The sequence below is a fragment of the Anomaloglossus baeobatrachus genome, chromosome 6 (genome assembly GCF_048569485.1).
Source record: "Anomaloglossus baeobatrachus isolate aAnoBae1 chromosome 6, aAnoBae1.hap1, whole genome shotgun sequence".
NCBI classification, from domain to species: Eukaryota; Metazoa; Chordata; class Amphibia; order Anura; family Aromobatidae; genus Anomaloglossus; species Anomaloglossus baeobatrachus.
In genome coordinates this window covers 19227286-19250694 of record NC_134358.1, presented here as the reverse complement: position 1 = coordinate 19250694, position 23409 = coordinate 19227286, and positions in this window count along the sequence as shown.

Genomic DNA, 23409 nt, shown 5'->3' with positions numbered 1-23409 from the left:
AAGCTGACTTCTGAGCTCCCTAGTGTCCCTATACAGGTTCTTTCAATCTGGCGCCGAGCAGGATACCTTAGGCTTTCAGCTGGCCCCAAACTCACCCTGCCTAGTGAGTCGGCCGACGAGTTCACTAGACTCGCAACTACAATGCAGAAATACAAGGGAAGGAAAACAGGAAATACCGTGACACAATAGAATAAAGGTCGACTTCTTGGAATGCTCCAAAATAGATCCTTCCACCAAGGGAGCCAGCATACAAATTGTATCTTCAGCAGGGATTGCTGGGTAACACCTCTATTTAAAGCTGAAGGGCGTGACTACAAAGCTACTGCAGCTGAAGCGCTCAGCTAGAGACAGCTGGAGTAGCTGCCAGCAGTAAAACTGACTTTAACTATTTAGGCACCAAAGGACACACAAAACTACATTTAAATGTGGATTACCAGATGGAGATAAGAAGCTGCAGTCTGGAAGCTGTCACTAGTCTCCAAAAACAGGGAGACAATTATGACATTATCTTAGGGTCAGAAATCTGATATGTAGCCAAAAACACAATTAAAATGAGAACTGTGCTGTACAATATACTGCTTTTCCATGTTGCACAGACTTGTTTTTGACCTGTTCCACTCAAAACCAGGAAGTGTATGAAAACTATTTAGGTTAAAGGACAAGATGGAAGTGGGGAAAGGTGCAAGAATTAGAGAGTGTGGGGCTCTGATTTGGAAGCTCAGTATCGGATGTGTCATCTTCTTTAGCACCCGGGAATGGGAGCATTATAATGCCCGGATATCAGCTCGGTGAGATCGGTTTTATGAGCTGTGCGTTCCTGGTGTCCCAGGAGGAGGATTCCAGTGGCTTTCAGTCCCAGTAGGCGGCTCCTCACACCGATTTACTTCTGCTACATAACGGTTATTACCAGCACTTGGAAGCCGGAGAAACAAGTTCTTCCTGATTATATTACCGCAATCCACCGTCCATTTAGCTAATGAAAGCTTTTACTTCCTCCAATTCTCTGTAGGAATTATAATAACCTATTTCTCACTGACTAAATGATTTTTTTTTTCAGACGGCATAATGAATGTGAGGTCGGGCCCGGGCAGCAGGTCGTGTTCCATGGACACATTTATTGGTAATTTGTTGTAATTATGTGACACGTGTTTTACACGGTATTATGTTAAATGATGTGAAGCATAATGCAATGTGGCCGAGAAATATGAGGCCGTTCTGTTATTAAAGGGAGAGCGCAGATTAAATGTATCACCGGCCAAGCACAATGCAATTAAAAGTGCAAGCAAAGAAAAAGCAAAGCCGGGGGAGGGTGAAGAAGACGACACAAACGAGCTTGACACATGGTTCTTTATTAGGACTTGAGGAGCTCATTAGCAAAAACAAAGGTTCTGAAATAATGGTGGCCAAATAATAGATTGACTCCTAACTGCAGGGACCGGAAAATCTCAATATTAGACCTCAGTGTCTATTATTATGCTAGGTGGCTCCTCCTGTCATGGTGACAGATAGTCCTGTGGTGTCTGGCAATAGAAGTGCAAAACCAGGTAGTCACACAATAGGCCCCGCATAACACCTTCCCTCACCTAGGTCACATACAGCCAACCTGAAACCCTGGTCACCCCCCTCAGGGCAAGACAGGCACACCAGTGGGTGGGACCAGGCGGTTAGGAAATGCCCACCTAGGGGTCTAGACAGTCCGGGGCAGGAAAACAAGAAGATCAAGTTGGCAGTTCGAGTTGAGAGGAGTGGAGGCCGGGGCTAGGTGTAGCTCCAGCGGAGGAGAAGTTCAAGTTGGACGGTGCCAGGGTCGGAGCCCTTGTACCTTGGCTAGGTGGCAGATGGTGGTCTCCGTCAGCAGGAGACGGTAAGATGGCTCGGCAGGTCCGAGAAGGACTGGGACAGGGTTGGAGCCCGCCGGTACCAACACCGGAGACCCAACCAGAAAACGTGCACAGAGGGGGGTACTCGGACCCTTAAGCCAGGACCGGAACCAACGGCCTAGCTAATCAACCGATTGAGGGCAGGATTATAGGTCCTGTCCTACCCAAAGTCCCAAAAGAAGACAACCATCCACAGAGAGGGATAGGGCAACCGCCAGGGCCCAGAGATCCCACGGGTCAGTGTTAGCGGGCACGGCTCCTCAGGCACACAGAAAGCCGGGAGCAGACTCCCATGTTCCATACCGGGAAGTCTAAAAACACAACCACAACTAGTGCAGAGGAAAAGATGGTGACCACCAGCCCGGGTGAGGGACCAGAGTACAACCGGCCGCGGCGTCCGGCCACCAGCACCTTGGTTTACCAAAAGACTCGTGTGATTCATTTAATTGTGAGTAACCAAACATCCCCTGGTCCATCCGGGCACGCAAGCCCCTGCCATCACCATACCCTGCACAGAGACACTGGGCCCCGGGGCAACCATCACTACCCAAGGAGGGCTTAACATCCAGCTACCATTACATCTCCCCCGGGTGCCCCACAACAGCAGCGGTGGTGTCCCACTTCACCACACACCATGGGTGGCGTCACGAAACGAATACGGCCAAGGCAGTACAACTATGTCCCCCTTTTCATTCGGTGTGTCCGTGTGACCCCCGGGTCCGGATCCGAGCAGCCCGGCTGCTGCGGGCGTGGGAGGGGCACAGAAGGTCACAGCATTTGGCTTTGCAAGCTGCTCCTTGACCTTCTATTATTTTTGTTTGTTTTCATCCCTTTCCCTTTGGGACCCAGTGGAATTCCTCACCCTTTCAACTGCTTTTCGTCAGCTCTTCCTTGTGTCTTTATATACCTTCATTTTCTATTACTCAGTGCTGATGATAGTTAATTTACCTTTTTATAAGTCTTCAGTGCAAGCAGGCAGCTTGCATACATCTGGAGAATCTTGGTGGGTGTTGCAGTTCCTCTCCCTGAGTCATCTGGTGATAAGATGTTTGTGGTTTTCCCTTGTTTGTATCCCTGTGTCTTCTTTAGTGCCTAGTGGGGTTGACTAAGCACTCATCCCTTTCACTCTATACCTAGGGCCAACTTCAGGGTCAGCCTAGGGTCAGGTATCCTGCTTGGCGCCTAGGTGCAGAACCTCTGTAAGGCGGTGAGGAAAGTTAGGGCTCAGCAGTAGGCTTGGTCAGGGGTCACCATCTCCCCCTTCCCTACACACAGGGTTTCCCTTTCACCGTTCACATGGTACTTCCCCTTACCAGGCGTGACACCTCCAGCTTGGGATTCGAAAGCTCCACTTTTGGATTGTTCTCTGCCCATTTTCAAAAATTTCATCACCGATGCAGCCAATCAACAAAGACCATGGCTATGACAGAGACGACCCGGAGAGCGTAAATAATGCTCAATTTGTTTGTTTTTCAACGTAAGTGAGTCTATGGGAAAAGTTTATTGAAAAAGGACAACCCCTTTAATCCCTACTAAATCGGCCATTAACCACAAGTTCCAGAATTAATTGGAATTTCCACAAAATTTATGGGCATCCATGTCCTGATCCTGTCCCAGTTTTGGTTTTGTTTGACCCCTAAGGGAACCTGTCAGCCAGAGGAAATATTTATATTGAAAAGACTCATTATTTATTAAAAATCTCTACTCTTTATATAAGATACAGTGGCATGCAAAGGTTTGTGCACCCGTGGTCAAAATTACTATTATTGTGAACAGTTAGGCAAGCTGAAGATGAACTTATCTCTAAAAGGTGCTAAAAAAATCTTTTACATTTTTTAATACAAATAAAAAAGGAAAATGGGCTGATGCAAAAGTTTGTGCACCCGGCATGGTTAGTACCTATAAGCACCCCTTTGTCACTATCACAGCTTGTAAACACTTTTTATAGCATCCAAGAGTCTTTCAATTCTTGTTGGATGGATTTTCATCCATTCTTCCTTGGAGATGTCTTCCAGTTCTGAATATTCCTGGCTCCTCTTCCAGTTCTGAATATTCCTGGCTCCTCTTCCAGTTCTGGAGATTCTTGGCTTGTCTTCCAGTTCTGGAGATTCCTGGCTCGTCTTCCAGTTCTGTGAGGTTCCTGGTTCGTCTTCCAGTTCTGTGAGGTTCCTGGTTCGTCTTCCAATTCTGAATATTCCTGGCTCCTCTTCCAGTTCTGTGAGATTCCTGGCTCGTCTTCCAGTTCTGGAGATTCCTGGCTCCTCTTCCAGTTCTGTGAGATTCCTGGCTCATCTTCCAGTTCTGTGAGATTCCTGGCTCATCTTCCAGTTCTGTGAGATTCCTGGCTCGTTTTTCCAGTTCTGGAGATTCCTGGCTCATCTTCCAGTTCTGGAGATTCCTGACTCATCTTCCAGTTCTGGAGATTCCTGGCTCATCTTCCAGTTCTGTGAGATTCCTGGCTCGTCTTGCATGCACTGCTCTTCCTTGGAGACATCTTCCAGTTCTGTGATATTCCTGGTTCATCTTGCATGCACTGCTCTTTTGAGTTCTAGCCAAAGATTTTGAATGATGCTCAGATCAAGGGACTGTGAGGGGCATTTTAAAATCTTCAACTTGCACCTTTTTATGTCATCTATTATGAATTTTGACATGTGTTTAGGATCATTATCCGTTTGTAGAAGCCATCCTTTTTTCTCCTCTTTTGAACATCAGTTTTTTTTACAGATTGTGTTATGTTTGCATCAAGAATTTGTTGAAATTTCATTGAATCAATTTTTCCCTCTACCTGTGAAATGTTCCCCGTGCTGTTGTCTACTACACAACCCCAAAGCATGATTGATCCACTTCCATACTTAATGGTTGGCGAGTTGTTCTTTTCCTGAAATTCTGTGCCCTCTTTTCTCCTCACATACCTTTGATCATTGTGGCCAAAGTTCTATTTTAACCTCATTGGACTACAGCATGTTTCTAAAATGTATCAGGCTTGTTTATATGTTCTTTTGCAGTCGTCTGATGCTGAATTTTTTTATGAGGACACATGAGAGGTTTTCTTCTGATGACTCTTCCATGAAGGCCATATTTGTGCAGGTGTCTCTGAACAGTAGAACAATGTACCACAACTCCAGAGTCTGCTAAATCTTCCTGAAGGTCTTTTGCAGTCAGGCAGGGGTTTTGATTTGTCTCTAGCAATCATAAGAGCAGTTCTCACAGATTTTTTGCTTGGTCTTTCAGATCTTATCTTGACCTCCACTGTTCTTAGTAACGACAATTTCTTAATTACATTTCAAACTAAGGAAAGGGCAACTTTAAAACGCTTGTTATCTTCTGATAGCCTTCTCCTGCTTTGTGGGTCTCCACCATATTTCATTTTCAGAGTGCTAGGCAGTTGCTTAGAAGAGCCAATGGCTGCTGTTTTTAGCACAAGGTTAGAGGAGGATGGGTTTTTATAAAGCTGTGAAATTTGCATCACCTCTGCCTTTTATAATGATGATGGTGAACAAGCTAAACCCTAACAGGCTAATTAAGGTCTGAAACCTCGGTCAAAGTTGTCTGAGCACACAAATCTCTAAGAGTGCTAAATCTTTTGCATCTGCCCCTTTTCCTTCTTGTAATTGTTAAATTGTGAAAGATGAAAATTATTTTAGTTTTTTGCTTAAGATAAAAAAAAAAATGTGTCACCTGTAACTTTATGCCTTTTAGAGATCATTTCATCTTAAACTTGAATAAATGTTCACAATAACAGTAATTTTTTACCAGGGGTGCCTAGACTTTTGCATGCCACTGTACTTGGACTCATAAGCTGATGGAAAGTCAAACTGAATAAGTGACAGTATGTCCTGTATCGGTCTCCGTACAGAGATAATAGCTGTCAATCACTGATTAGGACCCACCCACTGGACTCCTAAACTGAGATTAAGAAGGAGTTCAGTGACTCGCCGGAGTCCATTTCTGGCAGCGGCACATGATCGTTAACAGATGCGCCTAAAATACTAAGTCACGTGCAACTCTTAAAGGGGTTGTCCAGGATGTTTTACAATAACGACCTATCCCTAGGATAAGTCATCAATGTCTGATCGGTGGGGGTGCAACACTCAGAACCCCCCCCGCCAATAAGCTGTTTCCAGTGTCGGTGGATGGAAGTACTCAGCACAGCAAGTCTCCATCAACGGAACAGTGGTCGTGGCCGGGTGCTGCACATCCACCCCAATTGAACTGAATATATAGTAGATGTGCTGTGCCCTGCTGCACTATACGGATGAGCTGTGCAGCTCCCTGATTGAGTAGTTACAGCAGGTGGTGGCACCAGGAGAAGCTGATTGGCCGGGGGAGCTGGGTGTCACACCCCCTCCGATCAGACACTATGGATAGATCATCAATGTTAAAGTCCTGGTCAACCCCTTTAATTACTTTCCAGTGAGCGCTTCATTAAAACTGGTGTGTGCAAAGCCAATCTGTCACACTAGATACAGGAAAGTGCCAAGTGCACGGAAAAAGGGAAGGGAAGATGGTGACCCCTGACAGACCCTAGCTCTGGTCCTCGGGGTCACTCACCGCCCTAGATAAGTTCTGCACCCATGCGCTGAGCCGGATACCTGACCCTAGGTATCCCTAGTGCTGGACCCTAAATAGGGAACAGGTGGGATGAGCTCTTTGTCAACCCCACTTAACAGCTTTAGAAGACACAAGGAGGACACACAGGAGGAAAATGTATGAACTACTTATCCACAGATGACTCAGGAAGAAGTTCAGCAGAGTTTTCAGCAACAATACCACAGAGGAGTACAAGCCACCTGCTTGCCACCTCAGCTTGAATGAACTTAAAATATCACCAGCATCAGTCCAAAGAAGGAAGGGAGTATATACACACCAAGGGAATACTGATGATCAACAGCTAGGTGGAAGGCGAGCTCCTGCTGGGTCCAAAAAAGATGAACCCAGCAGGAAAGCTACCTATAAAAATGAATACTGACAGCAGGAACAATGGAAAGTCAGGGAGCATTCTGTGCAGCCAAACACTGTGACCTTCTATGGCCAGAAACCAATGTGACCTTCTATGGGCAGAAACCACTGTGACCTTCTAAGGCCAGAAACCACTGTGACCTTCTATGGCCAGAAACCCATGACATACCCGTGACACAGTGTTATTGAGTTGTCCCCTATATTTTATGTGAGAGGACCCCTTTAACTCCTGGTTTTGACAGTAATTTTTTTATTAAAATTCAGCATTTTTTGGGAGTTTTATTTAGGATGTCCATAATTTCATCTCTTTTGTATCCTAGTCCTCTAGATAGCCATCTTTTGAGACCATCTTAATTCCCCGTCTTCAATGTTCGGGGCAGGATACAATAAAGGTGCAAAAATGGAAAATTGTAGGGGTTAAGGATGTGCAAAAAAAGGATATGATGACCCCTTGAGGCTCGTGCACCTCAGAATGAAGTTGATGATGACCGTCCTTCTACACCGAGGACACAACTGCTTCTCACAAACCTTAGGTACAAAAATAATCTGTCATTTGTGCATTATAAATTACGCTGGGTGAAGGGGAATCCGCGGCCGCCACGTCCGGTCCAGGCTTGTGGCTCTAATAAATCCACTTCCATTGCAGCAGGCTCTTACTTCAGTCTCCTCCGTCTGCCTCCTTTTCTGTGATTTACTAAAAAAAAATGTGGAAGATGTTCCGGAATATTATATTATTGCAGGATCGGACTAATTTCTGGTCGGTGACCATGTCCTAGTTGGACATAGGAGCTGTGCACACAAACCGCCAGGACTATTTGCAAAGTTAATTTGTTTTTATTATAGTTGATTTGGAGACTACAAAAAAAAAAAGTAGAACTATAAATGTTTCCATCTCGATTTATGATCCAAACAGAATTACCTAAAAATAAAAAAGAAGTACGGTAATTTTTAAAGAAAAATGTTCAGAGCGTTCGTCCAACGTCGTGTGGAGCGATGGCGGGTTCCTGCAGACTGTGTTGGGTTTGGTTCCAGGTGGAGCAGATGGTCGGGCTGGCTGCCGGAGCCGGTCCATCAATATATTATTTTGTAAGAGTTTTTGTTTCTACGTTTCAAAAACAGCAACAAATTGAAATAAAAATGCTTTTCTGCCCATCATATTTAGGATCTGATTTAGATGGAAGGATTTATGTATACTTCAATTAAAAGATACTAATTATGATAATTATAGGAAGTGAAATACAGTCATATGAAAAAGTTTGGGCACCCCTATTAATGTTAACCTTTTTTCTTTATAACAATTTGGGTTTTTGCTATTTCAGTGTCATATATCTAATAACTGATGGACTGAGTAATGTTTCTGGATTGAAATGAGGTTTACTGTACTAACAGAAAATGTGCAATTCGCATTTAAACAAAATTTGAACGGTGCAAAAGTATGGGCACCCTTATCAATTTCTTGATTTGAACACTCCTAACTACTTTTTACTGACTTACTAAAGCACTAAATTGGTTTTGTAACCTCATTGAGCTTTGCACTTCATAGGCCGGTGTATCCAATCATGAGAAAAGGTATTTAAGGTGGCCACTTGCAAGTTGTTCTCCTATTTGAATCTCCTATGAAGAGTGGCATCATGGGCTCCTCAAAACAACTCTCAAATGATCTGAAAACAAAGATTATTTAACATAGTTGTTCAGGGGAAGGTACAAAAAGTTGTCTCAGAGATTTAACCTGTCAGTTTCCACTGTGAGGAACATAGTAAGGAAATGGAAGAACACAGGTACAGTTCTTGTTAAGCCCAGAAGTGGCAGGCCAAGAAAAATATCAGACAGGCAGAGAAGAAGAATGGTGAGAACAGTCAAGGACAATCCACAGACCACCTCCAAAGACCTGCAGCTTCATCTTGCTGCAGATGGTGTCAATGTGCATCGGTCAACAATACAGCGCACGTTGCACAAGGAGAAGCTGTATGGGAGAGTGATGCGAAAGAAGCCGTTTCTGCAAGCACGCCACAAACAGAGTCGCCTGAGGTATGCAAAAGCACATTTGGACAAGCCAGTTACATTTTGGAAGAAGGTCCTGTGGACTGATGAAACAAAGATTGAGTTGTTTGGTCATACAAAAAGGCGTTATGCATGGAGGCAAAAAAACACGGCATTCCAAGAAAAGCACTTGCTACCCACAGTAAAATTTGGTGGAGGTTCCATCATGCTTTGGGGCTGTGTGGCCAATGCCGGCTCCGGGAATCTTGTTAAAGTTGAGGGTCGCATGGATTCAACTCAGTATCAGCAGATTCTTGACAATAATGTGCAAGAATCAGTGACGAAGTTGAAGTTACGCAGGGGATGGATATTTCAGCAAGACAATGATCCAAAACACCGCTCCAAATCTACTCAGGCTTTCATTCAGTGGAACAATTACAATGTTCTGGAATGGCCATCCCAGTCCCCAGACCTGAATATCATTGAACATCTGTGGGATGATGTGAAGCGGCTGCCCATGCTCGGCGACCATCAAACTTACCTGAACTGGAATTGTTTTGTAAACAGGAATGGTCAAATCTACCTTCATCCAGGATCCAGGAACTCATTAACAGATACAGGAAGCGACTAGAGGCTGTGATTTCTGCAAAAGGAGGATCTACAAAATATTAATGTCACCTTTATGTTGAGGTGCCCATACTTATGCACCGGTCAAATTTTGTATAAATGCGGATTGCACATTTTCTGTTAGTGCAATAAACCTCATTTCAATCCAGTAAACAGAATACTATATTATTGGTTCCAGTATACATTACCATATACAACCTACAAAAAGAATACTGAAACTCATATTAAAACAATAATTTTTATTATTGAAAATTATTTAAAATTTTACAGGAAGGAAAATTGGGTGAGGGGGAAAGAAGGGAGCATGAAAAATGAACAGTGAATAATGTAATCCTCAAATGGTCACCCAGTAGCTATGAAAAAAGTAATAAATTGGTTCAATGCACAGAGCACAAATAAGGGTCTCAGTATAGAATGGAGTAGTCAATGGAGAATTGGACACCTGTGTAAAAGGTATCCTATATGTATATTTAAATACTTTACAAGTGAAGGGATTGCTATTGATGGCATGTAAGGCCCGAATCGGCCCACATAGATCACTCCAAATCAATAATCCTCACCATATAAAATCCAGTGGGTAATTGACTGGAGGACTTAAGCCAGCTTTACACCTTACAATTAGGGATGCGATCTCGTATGCGATGTGACACGCCCAGGTCACATATGCGATTGAATGAGATTGCACGTAGGTCGTTCATTTGCTGTCACACGAGCGTTAGTAGTCTATGTTAAATTGATCAATTTTGTGTGCGATCCTTTAGATCATGTGATCTGTGACGTATGCATCGGGCACCCTTTTTTTTTTTATTTATTGACTTGACAAGCGTGTGTAATGTGTAGGGATGCGTTTTTACTATGTCATCTGCCATTCAGCTCTGCTACATGGCCGCTAACAGCAGACACAGACAGCCATGTAGCAGAGCTGAATGGCAGATGACAGCAGACACAGACAGCCATGTAGCAGAGCTGAATGGCCGCTGACAGCAGACACAGACAGCCATGTAGCAGAGCTGAATGGCCGCTGACAGCAGACACAGACAGCCATGTAGCAGAGCTGAATGGCCGCTGACAGCAGACACAGACAGCCATGTAGCAGAGCTGAATGGCCGCTGACAGCAGACACAGACAGAGCCGCACTGTCAGAATGAACTCGGGTGAACTTCACCCGACTTCACGGTCATGCTGCGGCTCTGTCTGTGTCGCGTCCTGATTAGCGGTCACCAGTGAAGGACTCACCGGTGACCGCTAATACCCTGAGTGACTGAATTGAGCAGCCCTCTCTCATACTCACCGATCCCCGATCCCCGGCGCTGCACGGCATTCACACTGCTCCGGCGGCTTTTACTGTTTTGAAAAAGCCGGCCGCCCATTAAACAATCTGGTATTCCCTGCTTACCCCGCCCACCGGCGCCTATGATTGGTTACAGTGAGACACGCCCCCCACGCTGAGTGACAGGTGTCACACTGCACCCAATCACAGCAGCCGGTGGGCGTGTCTATACTGTGTATTGAAATAAATAATTAAATAATTAAAAAAAACGGCGTGCGGTTCCCCCCAATTTTAAAACCAGCCAGATAAAGCCATACGGCTGAAGGCTGGTATTCTCAGGATGGGGAGCTCCACGTTATGGGGAGCCCCCCAGCCTAACAATATCAGCCAACAGCCGCCCAGAATTGCCGCATACATTATATGCGACAGTTCTGGGACTGTACCCGGCTCTTCCCGATTTGCCCTGGTGCGTTGGCAAATCGGGGTAATAAGGAGTTATTGGCAGCCCATAGCTGCCAATAAGTCCTAGATTAATCATGTCAGGCGTCTATGAGATACCTTCCATGATTAATCTGTAAGTGACAGTAAAAAAACACACACACCCGAAAAAATCCTTTATTAGAAATAAAAAACACAAACACATTCCCTCATTACCAATTTATTAACCCCCGACAAACCCTCCATGTCCGGCGTACTCCACAGTCCTCCAGCGTCGCGTCCAGCTCTGCTGCATGGAGGTGACAGGAGCAGCAGAAGACACCGCCGCTCCGGTCACCTCCACGCAGGTAATGAAGACAGCCGCGCGATCAGCTGATCTGTCACTGAGGTTACCCGCTGTCACTGGATCCAGCGGTGGCCACGGGTAACCTCAGTGACAGATCAGCTGATCGCGCGGCTGTCTTCATTACCTGCGTGGAGGTGACCGGAGCGGCGGTGTCTTCTGCTGCTCCTGTCACCTCCATGCAGCAGAGCTGGACGCGACGCTGGAGGACTGTGGAGTACGCCGGACATGGAGGGTTTGTCGGGGGTTAATAAATTGGTAATGAGGGAATGTGTTTGTGTTTTTTATTTCTAATAAAGGATTTTTTCAGGTGTGTGTGTTTATTTACTGTTATTTACAGATTAATCATGGAGGGTGTCTCATAGACGCCTGACATGATTAATCTAGGACTTATTGGCAGCTATGGGCTGCCAATAACTCCTTATTACCCCGATTTGCCAACGCACCAGGGCAAATCGGGAAGAGCCGGGTACAGTCCCAGAACTGTCGCATATAATGTATGCAGCAATTCTGGGCGGCTGTTGGCTGATATTGTTAGGGTGGGGGGCTCCCCATAACGTGGAGCTCCCCATCCTGAGAATACCAGCCTTCAGCCGTATGGCTTTATCTGGCTGGTTTTAAAATTGGGTGGGACCGCACGCCGTTTTTTTTAATTATTTATTTCAATACACAGTATAGACACGCCCACCGGCTGCTGTGATTGGGTGCAGTGTGACACCTGTCACTCAGCGTGGGGGCGTGTCTCACTGTAACCAATCACAGGCGCCGGTGGGCGGGGTAAGCAGGGAATACGAGATTGTTTAATGGGCGGCCGGCTTTTTCAAAACAGTAAAAGCCGCCGGAGCAGTGTGAATGCCGTGCAGCGCTGCGCTGGAGATCGGGGATCGGTGAGTATATGAGAGAGGGGGTAAGAGGGATAGACTGACATGGACAGAGAGAGAGGGACAGAGATAGTGACGGACTGACAGAGATTAGTGCATGACAGACATTGTGAGGCGCTTCAGAACGCAGCTTTTCAGCTGCGCTCTGAAGCGGACCTTTTTTAAGCTGCGGTGCAGAGCGCACACCTGCGCACATAGCATCAGACACCAAAATCGTATGAGGGATGTCACACGTTACAATTCACTAGTTTCGTACTACCAAACGTCCAATGTATGAGGAATAAACGACGTGTACGCGATCACCGTATTTTCGTTCAATATCGATCGCATGTAGGTTTCACACGCAAACACGTCACGAACGATGCCGGATGTGCGTCACTTACAACTTGACCCCAACGACGGATTGAAGGATTTATTGAAGTGTGTAAAGCAGGCTTTAGGTATCCCAAAATATCTAGATCTGTGAAGGTCAATTCATAACCAAGATCTTTTGGTGAGTATACTCCTATTAAATCAGCTATATACTAGAAAGAGACCACCCCAATGTAGATAACATATAGGGTATTTAAGAACAATATATATGAATAGTATTTCTCTGCACATCCACCGTATGCAAATAACACATGAGGTATTTGTGAACAATATATATGAAAAACATTTCTCTGCACATTCACCATATGGAGTAATGGACAGGTTTCAAGCAAGCCACATATATGTGCCCGTATTGGCAACTATAGATGGAAAGTTATATCTATGTAAAGAATATATATCTATATACAGCACACCAACAGATATGATCTGTCATTATGTGTGAATGTAAATAAGTGTGCTCAGCAAGACTGTTTATCTACAGAGCAGGTACAAAAAATCACAACTTATGCTAATAAAGAAAGACCATATATATAATCAAACAGAAGATTGAGATGTGTATTTAGAATGCCAATATGCATAGGTGCACATATATGTGTTCAGCAAAAATACTTATGTACAGAGTGGATATAGTAACCCTCTGACTGGGTATGCACACATGAATCAACATATAGTCTGATATTAAATGCAAGTGCAGAAACATTATACCAGCTAAAAGTAGAAAAACATGCCCATCACAGACGGAATTACCATATACTATACCCAGAGTTTTTAAGGGTACACATAGATATTAAATGGAATGTACAGAGAAAAAATACTTACATATTAAGAATACTGGGGACCACAGGGGGGCTTCCCAACGCGCGTTTCGCCGTCTTTATCAAGGGAAACCTTTTCTCATGATTGGATACACCTGCCTATGAAGTTCAAAGCTCAATGAGGTTACAAAACCAATTTAGTGCTTTAGTAAGTCAGTAAAAAGTAGTTAGGAGTGTTCAAATCAAGAAATTGATATGGGTGCCCATACTGTTAGGGCCAGGTGGATGGGCAGACCCGGGAGGTGGATCCACTGGGCCGAACTCCCCGATGAGGGAAAGGAGTCCGGTAGCCGGAGCACTATAGGTAGCAGAACAGTCCGCGCACAAGAGCACAATGGAGAAGTCCCTGGAACCACGGGGTCACTGATGGTGGTCCGGGTGACGGAGCTCAGGTTCGGAAGCCGGGATGATGTCAGGCGGGGTCCGGAACCGTTGGAGCGAGATGACGGGTCACCGCAGGGAACAGAGATGGTGCGGACTGTCAGGATGGCAGATAGGCAGCGTTCGGGGTTCGGGATACGGCAGGACCGGATGGCAATGCAGGATCGGCTCTAGAAGAGAGAGAGGTAAGTATCTCACAGGAACACAAGGAGACCTGACTCCTAGCTTGGGAAACACGAAGATCAGGCCCCGCCCCCTTGGACATTGCACCCCTTTATACCCCGTACCTGTGTGCTTCATTTCCTGTCAGTGGTCACTGGCCCTTTAAGAAAGGGTCAGTGACCGCGCGCGCGCCCTAATGCGCATGCGCGCGGCCCGGGTGCCAGAAGCCAGGGCAGGAAGCTGAGAGGAGGACGCAGCAGAGCCGGGCTGGGGCTGGGAAGCCGACGGGCGCCGGGAGCGGGGACCAGGAGGCCTGGGAAGCGCGGGCGATGGAGGCTGGAGAGCGGGGAGCGTGGCAGGTGAGCCGGGAAGCGGAGCAGAGGACCCGGGGAGCGTGACAGTACCCCCCCCACGCCCCCCTCCCTGCAACCGGGACAGGAAGGCACGGATCAGAGGAGTACCCACATTCTCTCTGGGCTCCCAGGACCTATCCTCAGGACCATACCCTGCCCAGTCCACCAGAAAGAACTGTCGACCCCGTACGGTCTTCATGGCCACGATATCCCTTACCGCATAAATGTCGTCATCAGCAATAGGAGGAGGAGCCGGACTGGCAGCAGCGGAGAAGGGACCAAGGACAACCGGCTTGAGCAGAGAGACGTGGAAGGAGTTGGGTATCCTCAACGTGGCCGGGAGCTGCAGTTTGTAGGAGACCTCATTGATCTTGCCGAGGACTTTAAACGGTCCGATGTAGTGAGGACCCAGCTTGTAAGATGGTAACTTCAATCGGACGTACTTGGAAGCAAGCCAGACGAGATCTCCGGGGGAGAAACACGGAGGATCCAGACGTCTCTTGTCTGCGTGTCTCTTCGTCCGCAGGGATGCACGTGCAAGGGACGCCTTAACTGAGTCCCAAATGGTTGTAAAGTCACGGACTACCGCATCAGCAGCAGGGACATCCGAGGAAGAGGATACAGGCAATGGGACCGAAGGCTGAAGTCCGTAGACGACATGGAAGGGAGAACTGGAGGAGGACTCACTGACGTGGTGATTATGGGAGAATTCAGCCCAAGGAAGAAGCGTGGACCAATCGTCATGATGGGCGTTGACGTAGTGATGTAAGAAAGAGGTCAAAATCTGATTGACCCGTTCCACTTGGCCGTTCGACTGAGGATGGTAGGCTGAAGAAAAGTCCAGAGTTACTCCCAGATGTTTACAGAGAGCCCTCCAGAAGCGGGAGGTAAACTGAGTTCCTCTGTCGGACACAATGTGTGATGGGAAGCCATGCAAGCGGAAGATGTGATGTATATAGGCGTCCGCGAGTTCCTGGGCAGAGGGCAGTCCAGCCATAGGGACGAAATGGGCCATTTTAGAGAACCGATCCACCACAACCCATATGACTGTGTGTCCGGAGGACAATGGCAAGTCCGTAATAAAGTCCATCGCAATGTGTTGCCAGGGAACTGAGGGTATAGGCAGAGGCAGAAGACGGCCATATGGCAGGTGTTTGGGCGTCTTGTTCCTGGCACAAGAGGAGCAGGCAGAGACAAAAGAGGCGACGTCCGTGCGAAGGGATGGCCACCAATAATGACGTACAATCGCACTCCAAGTTCTTTTCTGGCCAGCATGACCGGCTGTTTTCGAGGCATGGCCCCAGTGTAACACTTTTTGCCTGTCAGTCTCAGAGACATAGGTCTTCCCGGGCGGTATCTGGGCCAGGGTGACAGGAGCCACCGGAATAATCTTACTTGGACAGATGATGGGTTGGGATGTCTCCTCTTCCTGCTCCATGGGCATGAAAGACCTAGACAAGGCATCAGCGCGTAGGTTCTTGTTCGCGGGTCGGAAATGGAGCTGGAAATCGAACCGGGCAAAGAATAAGGACCACCTGGCTTGCCGTGGGTTCAGTCGCTGAGCAGACCGCAGGTATTCCAGGTTCTTGTGGTCCGTGTAAATTATAACGGGGTACACTGCTCCTTCCAGAAGATAACGCCATTCCTCCAGAGCCAGTTTGACTGCCAATAGTTCTAGGTCACCGATGGTGTAATTGCGTTCAGGCGCTGAGAAGCTCTTGGAGAAGAAACCGCAAGTCACCATCTTCCCGGAGGAGGACTTCTGCATGAGCACTGCTCCGGCTCCCGAGGAGGAGGCATCCACCTCCAAGGTGAACTGGCGGTTTAACTCCGGACGGTGGAGTACAGGAGAGGAGGCAAAGGCCCGCTTCAGGGAGCCAAACGCGGCGTCGGCCGCAGGTGACCAGTCCTTTGGATTAGCCCCCTTCTTGGTCAAGGCGGAGAGAGGAGCAGTCAGAGCAGAGAAATGAGGGATGAACTGGCGGTAATAGTTGGCGAATCCCAGAAAGCGTTGGATTGCCTTCAGTCCAGAAGGAGGAGGCCAGTTGAGAATGGAAGAGACCTTCTTTGGATCCATCTGCAGTCCGGTATCGGTGATGAGGTAACCCAGGAAGGGGAGAGAAGACTGTTCGAAGACACACTTCTCGTACTTGGCGTACAGACGATTCTCTCTCAGTCTTTGTAGAACCAGTTGCACGTTCTCTCGGTGGGTCTGAAGGTCCGGAGAGAAGACAAGGATGTCATCCAGATATACCACCACACAGACGTAGGGAAGGTCCCGGAACACGTCGTTCACTAATTCTTGGAAGACTGCTGGTGCGTTACACAGGCCGAAGGGCATCACGCAGTATTCATAGTGCCCATCGCGAGTGTTAAACGCGGTCTTCCATTCATCCCCCGAGCGGATACGGACCAGGTTGTAGGCACCCCGAAGATCCAACTTGGTGAACACGCGAGCTCCTCTGAGCCGATCAAACAATTCGGGGATGAGCGGCAGGGGATACTTGTTTTTTACGGTGATTTGGTTCAATCCCCGGTAGTCTATGCATGGGCGTAAGTCGCCCTCTTTCTTCTTTACGAAGAAGAAGCCTGCTCCAGCAGGAGAGGAGGATCTCCGAAAGAATCCCCTTGCCAGGCTCTCTGTGATGTAAGAAGACATGGCCCTTGTTTCGGCTGGAGACAGTGGATATATCCGTTCTCGAGGTGGTGTAGTTCCCGGGAGCAGGTCAATGGCACAATCGTAAGGACGATGTGGCGGAAGTACCTCTGACTCCTTCTTATCAAAGACATCCGCGAAGGACCAATAGGCTGAGGGTAGTCCCGGTAGGGAGTCTGGAACCAGAGGTCGCCGGATGGGTTGTATGGTCTTCAGACAGTTCTCATGGCAAGAAGAGCCCCATCGAGTGATTTCACCAGTGCCCCAGCTGACTGAAGGTTCGTGTGTCCGTAACCAAGGAAGGCCCAGCAGGATTTGATGTGACATGTGTGGGAGGACGTAGAGAGCGATGTTCTCGGTGTGCAGAGCACCGATACGCAATTCAACCGGCCTGGTGATCCAGGAGATGATGTCAGAGAGGGGTCTCCCATCCACAGAGGCAATCACGAGGGGTTTGTCGAGTGGAGTAACAGGCACCTGGTACTTGTCCACCGTGGCCTGCTGGATGAAATTGCCTGCTGCCCCAGAATCGAGGTACGCCTCAGCCGTGAACCGCGTCTCTCCCGTTGTCACTTATACAGTCCACATAACCGGGTCTGAGAGAGTCCCAGCACCTAGGGTGGCCTCTCCTACCGACCCTAGGCTTTGGAGTTTCCCGGCCTCTCTGGACAGGAGCGTAGCAGGTGTGTGCCTTCTCCGCAGTAGAAGCAGAGACCCTTGGCGAGCCGCTCTGCTCGACGTTGTTCAGACTGTCGCACACGGTCAACCTGCATGGGCTCATGGACGGAGACACCAGATGCCGTTGACTGGAGTACGGCGGACTTCTGCGGAGGAGAGGAATGCCGTACCGGGCGTCTCTCACGGGACACCTCTTTGGACCGCTCCTGAAAGCGAATGTCCACTCGAGTCGCTAGGGTAATCAGGGCGTCCAGGGTGGACGGTACGTCACGACCAGCCAGCTCATCTTTGATTCGACCCGAGAGTCCTTCCCAGAAGGCGGCGGTTAGGGCCTCGTTATTCCACCCGAGTTCCGAAGCCAAGGTGCGGAAACGGATGGCGTATTGACCCACCGTCAGAGTTCCCTGACGTAACCGGAGAAGAGATGAAGCAGACGCGGAGGCGCGTCCGGGCTCGTCAAAGGTGCCGCGAAAAGCCTGCAGGAACTCCTGGAGGTTCTTGGTCATAGGGTCCTCCTTCTCCCACAAGGGGTTCATCCACGCCAGTGCCTCGCCCTCCAGGTGAGACATTATGAAGGCGACCTTGGCTTGGTCGGAGGCAAACAAATGCGGCAGCTGCGTGAAATGGAGGGAGCATTGGTTTATAAACCCCCTGCAGGTCTTGGGATCTCCGGCGTACCGGGGTGGTGAGGCCAAACGAAGTCTGGAAGCATCCGAGGAGGCTGCCACGGGAGCGGGAGCTGTGGATTGACTAGTGGAGGCCGGAGGTGCTGAAGACGTGACCGATGCTTGTAGCGTGTTCAAGCGGGCGTCCACGGAAGTCATAAAGTTCAGCATGCGGGTCTGGACTTCACGCTGGCATTGGAGTTCCTCATGCAAGGCCGCTAATGCTTCGGCGGGATCCATGGCCTGATCTTACTGTTAGGGCCAGGTGGATGGGCAGACCCGGGAGGTGGATCCACTGGGCCGAACTCCCCGATGAGGGAAAGGAGTCCGGTAGCCGGAGCACTATAGGTAGCAGAACAGTCTGCGCACAAGAGCACAATGGAGAAGTCCCTGGAACCACGGGGTCACTGATGGTGGTCCGGGTGACGGAGCTCAGGTTCGGAAGCCGGGATGATGTCAGGCGGGGTCCGGAACCGTTGGAGCGAGATGACGGGTCACCGCAGGGAACAGAGATGGTGCGGACTGTCAGGATGGCAGATAGGCAGCGTTCGGGGTTCGGGATACGGCAGGACCGGATGGCAATGCAGGATCGGCTCTAGAAGAGAGAGAGGTAAGTATCTCACAGGAACACAAGGAGACCTGACTCCTAACTTGGGAAACACGAAGATCAGGCCCCGCCCCCTTGGACATTGCACCCCTTTATACCCTGTACCTGTGTGCTTCATTTCCTGTCAGTGGTCACTGGCCCTTTAAGAAAGGGTCAGTGACCGCGCGCGCGCCCTAATGCGCATGCGCGCGGCCCGGGTGCCAGAAGCCAGGGCAGGAAGCTGAGAGGAGGACGCAGCAGAGCCGGGCTGGGGCTGGGAAGCCGACGGGCGCTGGGAGCGGGGACCAGGAGGCCTGGGAAGCGCGGGCGATGGAGGCTGGAGAGCGGGGAGCGTGGCAGGTGAGCCGGGGAGCGGAGCAGAGGACCCGGGGAGCGTGACACATACTTTTGCACCGTTCAAATTTTGTTTAAATGCGGATTGCACATTTTCTGTTAGTACAATAAACCTCATTTCAATCCAGAAATATTACTCAGTCCATCAGTTATTAGATATATGAAACTGAAATAGCAAAAACCCAAATTGTTATAAAGAAAAAAGGTTAACATTAATAGGGGTGCCCAAACTTTTTCATATGACTGTAATTGCACTGAATTTATTAGAGCCACGAGCGTGGACCGGATGTGGCGGCCGTGGATTCCCCTTCACCCAGCATAATGTATAATGCACAAATGAAAGATTATTTTTGTACCTAAGGTTTGTGAGAAGCAGTTGTGTCCTCGGTGTAGAAGGACAGTCATCCTCAACTTCATTCTGAGGTGCACAAACCTCAAGGGGTCATCATATCCTTTTTTTGCACATCCTTAACCCCTACAATTTTCCATTTTTTACACCTTTATTGTTTCCTCATCTTTTTCCGTCAGTTTTTTAGTTTTCCGTTGACATAGCCGTAAGAGGAACGAGTTATAGTTTTAAAGGGAATCTTTCTCCTTACCACATAATGTACTGGAAAATGGCAAAACAGTGAAATGGCAAATTAAAAGCAATTCCTCCATTTTTTCTGGGGTTTTTTATTATTAAGTTTGTTGTATGGTAAAATAATTCCCATAAGTGTGATTGTGGCAACAACAAACTTGTGCCGTTTATTTTTACTTAATAAATGAAAAATATTTGGAATGATGAAAAAAAAAATTACTTTGTTTCACCATTTTCTAAAATGGTTTCTTTTTCCCATCGATGGCGCTGTTTGAGGAAGGACTGATTTTTTTTGGACATGGAGATGACTCTTTAATTGGTAGCATTTTAGGTTACATGACCCACTTCTGGGTATGTGCATGTAACGAGTCACGGGACAGTAGCTATGGGCAAGTGCTGCATTTTCTGTGTCCACAACGCACCAACTAACTAGAAAAACAGATTCTTTCCCTGCACTCTAGCTCCTCCCACTGTGAGCTAATCCCAACTGTTAACTGTCTCTGACCCTGTAGTCTGTTGATCGGCAGACTTAACCTTTCACCCAGTTCTATGCAAACATTATACATTACCAACATGGCTATACTTTACACCTGAGCCTAATACACATGCATTACATTATCAGCACTGCTACATCTTATACACTGCTATCCCTTACATTATACATTTTTGTAACACTGCTATACACTATTACAGCATGCATTATACAGAAACACAATGCATTTCCCATGACAATGCCCAACATTATGCAGCAAACATGCACTCTATCTTAACCTATGTCCAGCAAACCTATTTAAACATTACAATTCAACTTACATCAGTATGATTGGTGTCTTTGTCGCACCTAGGGAAGGGTGTACTTGGTCCCGGCCAGTTGCAAATGGGAATGTCACTCTGGTGACCGTTGCCCGGTCCCGTGCCCTGGGGCTTCTTTTGTAATGGCGGGTATTTACAGGGGTGATAAGAGTTAATGTCATGTGACGCCACCTGCGGGTTGCGGTAAAGGATAGCGAACCACCGCTGCAAAATGTGGGTACTCTCAGGGCTGGTGGTGAGTGCAGCAATGTTGTTAAGCCTTCCGCAGGTAGGGCTGTGCATGGGAGATGATGAGGGATAATAATGGAGACCACACTGGGTTGTCTTTAACAGTCTCTACTCACTGTGGACCCAGGGGTTGCTGGTTCAGGTCCCAGGAGGACCAGTGCCAATGTAGTGACCCAGGTTGCTCTGTCCCTGGAACTCTCTGTTGGTTGGGACCCCGTAGCATTGAGCGTTTGGAGCCCGACTGTCCCTTTTGGGGTACAGTCTCCTTCTCCATATGGTGGGCAGTGCGGATCCTGCGGGGAGGTAAGTGTCCGAACCCCGATCCTAGCTTACTGCTAATGCCCCTGGATTATTTGGTTCGGACAAGTCCGTGAAGGTGTCCTCACCGGGCAGGTATTTATCAATTCGTGTAGAACTGGTGCCTGATCTAGGGCCCTGTGCCCCGTGCGTGCTCCATTCACAGTGGTGTCTCTGGTACCCGACCTGGCAACCTCTCTCCTGAGCCCCTGCGGTCACCATTACACGGATCCAGCTCAGGCACGTCCGCACACCTCTCCTGTGTGCTACTTTCTCTAGACTCTCTACTGACTGCTGACCACTCCCACCAGGCTGGCTAATCCCAGGACTCGTTCCGTTCCATGGCGACCATCCCTATACACCCTCTATGCCCAGTGTGGAGAGGAGAGCTAAGATTTTGGTTGTGCTTTGGTGGTATCGGCCCTGGTACTCCAGATCCCAGGGGGTAGGTCCTGCTTCCCCAAGAGGATGCAGTTCCTTGTAGTGCCCTGAGTGTCTGAGGGGCGCTACATCTTCAGGGAGGAACGTGACAGTTTGTCCACCTCTTTAGATGCACAGCCCCATGGAATAATGTCGCAGGCGGGGAGGACGCCGCCGCTGCGCTCGCAAATGCTCGGGTCCGGCGCTGCTGCGGCTGCTGCTCGGTGGCTCGAGCGGTGGACTGGATCCGGGGACTCGAGCAGGCGCTCCTCGCTCGTGAGTAAAAAGGGTGGTTGGTTTTGGGGGGATTTAGTCCATGACGCCACCCACGGGTTGTGGTGAAGATGGGCACCACCGCTGCTGGTGACGGGGATCCCGGGAGCGATGGTAGGGAGCAGCTAAGATGTTGTTTTCCCCCTCCGTGGGTAGGGGTCGGTGGTCCCGGGGCCCGGTGATGTTGTGACGGGGAGGCAGGGTTGGTGAGGTGCAGGGTTGCAGGGACAGCGCGGCGCGGTGCCGGATGGCACGGGTGTACTCACTCAGTAAGAGATGCATAAAGTCCTCGGTAAACCAAACGGCTAGATGGACAGGTCCCGCAGCCGGCTGCAGTGTCTCTGCCCGGACAGGTGATGGCGACTGTCTTTCCCTGCACCTTTGTGTACTGTTTGACTATGATGGGTCCCCAACGGTAGTCCGCTCCCCGGTGTATGGATGCCGGAGGTGCCCGTTTGCCCGCAGGCGCTGGTCCTTGGGTCTCTAGCCTTAGGCGATAGCTGTATACCCTCACGGTGCGGACGGTTGCCTTCTAACGGGTCTTTGGTTGTTAGGAAACCCCTGGGGTTCCTTTCAGACTCGGATTTGATTGTTGACGGCGACTCCGAGCCTAGTCGGGGTCTGATGGCCCTGCCTGTGTGTGCTGGCTTCACTTCGCTCCCCGGTCGGTACCAGCGGCCCACCACCCATCCCCGGTCCTACGGTTCCGCGTTGATTCACCACTCCTGCAGACGGCCACCACCATCTGCCAACCTTGTTGTCAGTGCCTGGGCCACAAACCCAGACACTCTCCACTTTACTCCTCTCACTTCCACCTCCACCTCCTCCACTGTTGTGTCACTTTTCCCGCCTCCAGGCCTGTGAACTCCTCAGTGGGTGGGGCCAACCGCTTGGCTCCACCCTACCTGGTGTGGACATCAGACCCTGGAGGGAGGCAACAAGGATTTTGTGTTTGGCTAATGTTACTGTCTAGTGGGGGTGGGGGTGTGTGTGTGTTACCTGTGACGACCTGGCTAGTCCAGGGCGCCACATTCCCCCTTGGTGAAATGCAGATCGTACGCGGGCTGCCCGTCCATCACCGGTTTTATTTTTCAACTGTAAAATATAAATAACATGGTAACGGTAAACATATAAAACATAAGCATTTTTGTCAGATCACTTGAACATTGCACATAAAAACAATTTTAATAATGACGGACGGATGTCTTCCGCTCTCCCACCCAAGCAACCTAGCCCTGATGCTGCCCCTAAGAAGTGGGCAGCACCCCTTGACCCCAGTCCAGGTTCAGGCTACCCAAGCGGGAACGGGTACGGTTACTTGCACCCGACTGTCACTTCAGGGGACCCCACGTCCAAGGGGGACCCCCGGAGGATGGCCACCGGTCCTGGTGGTGGCCG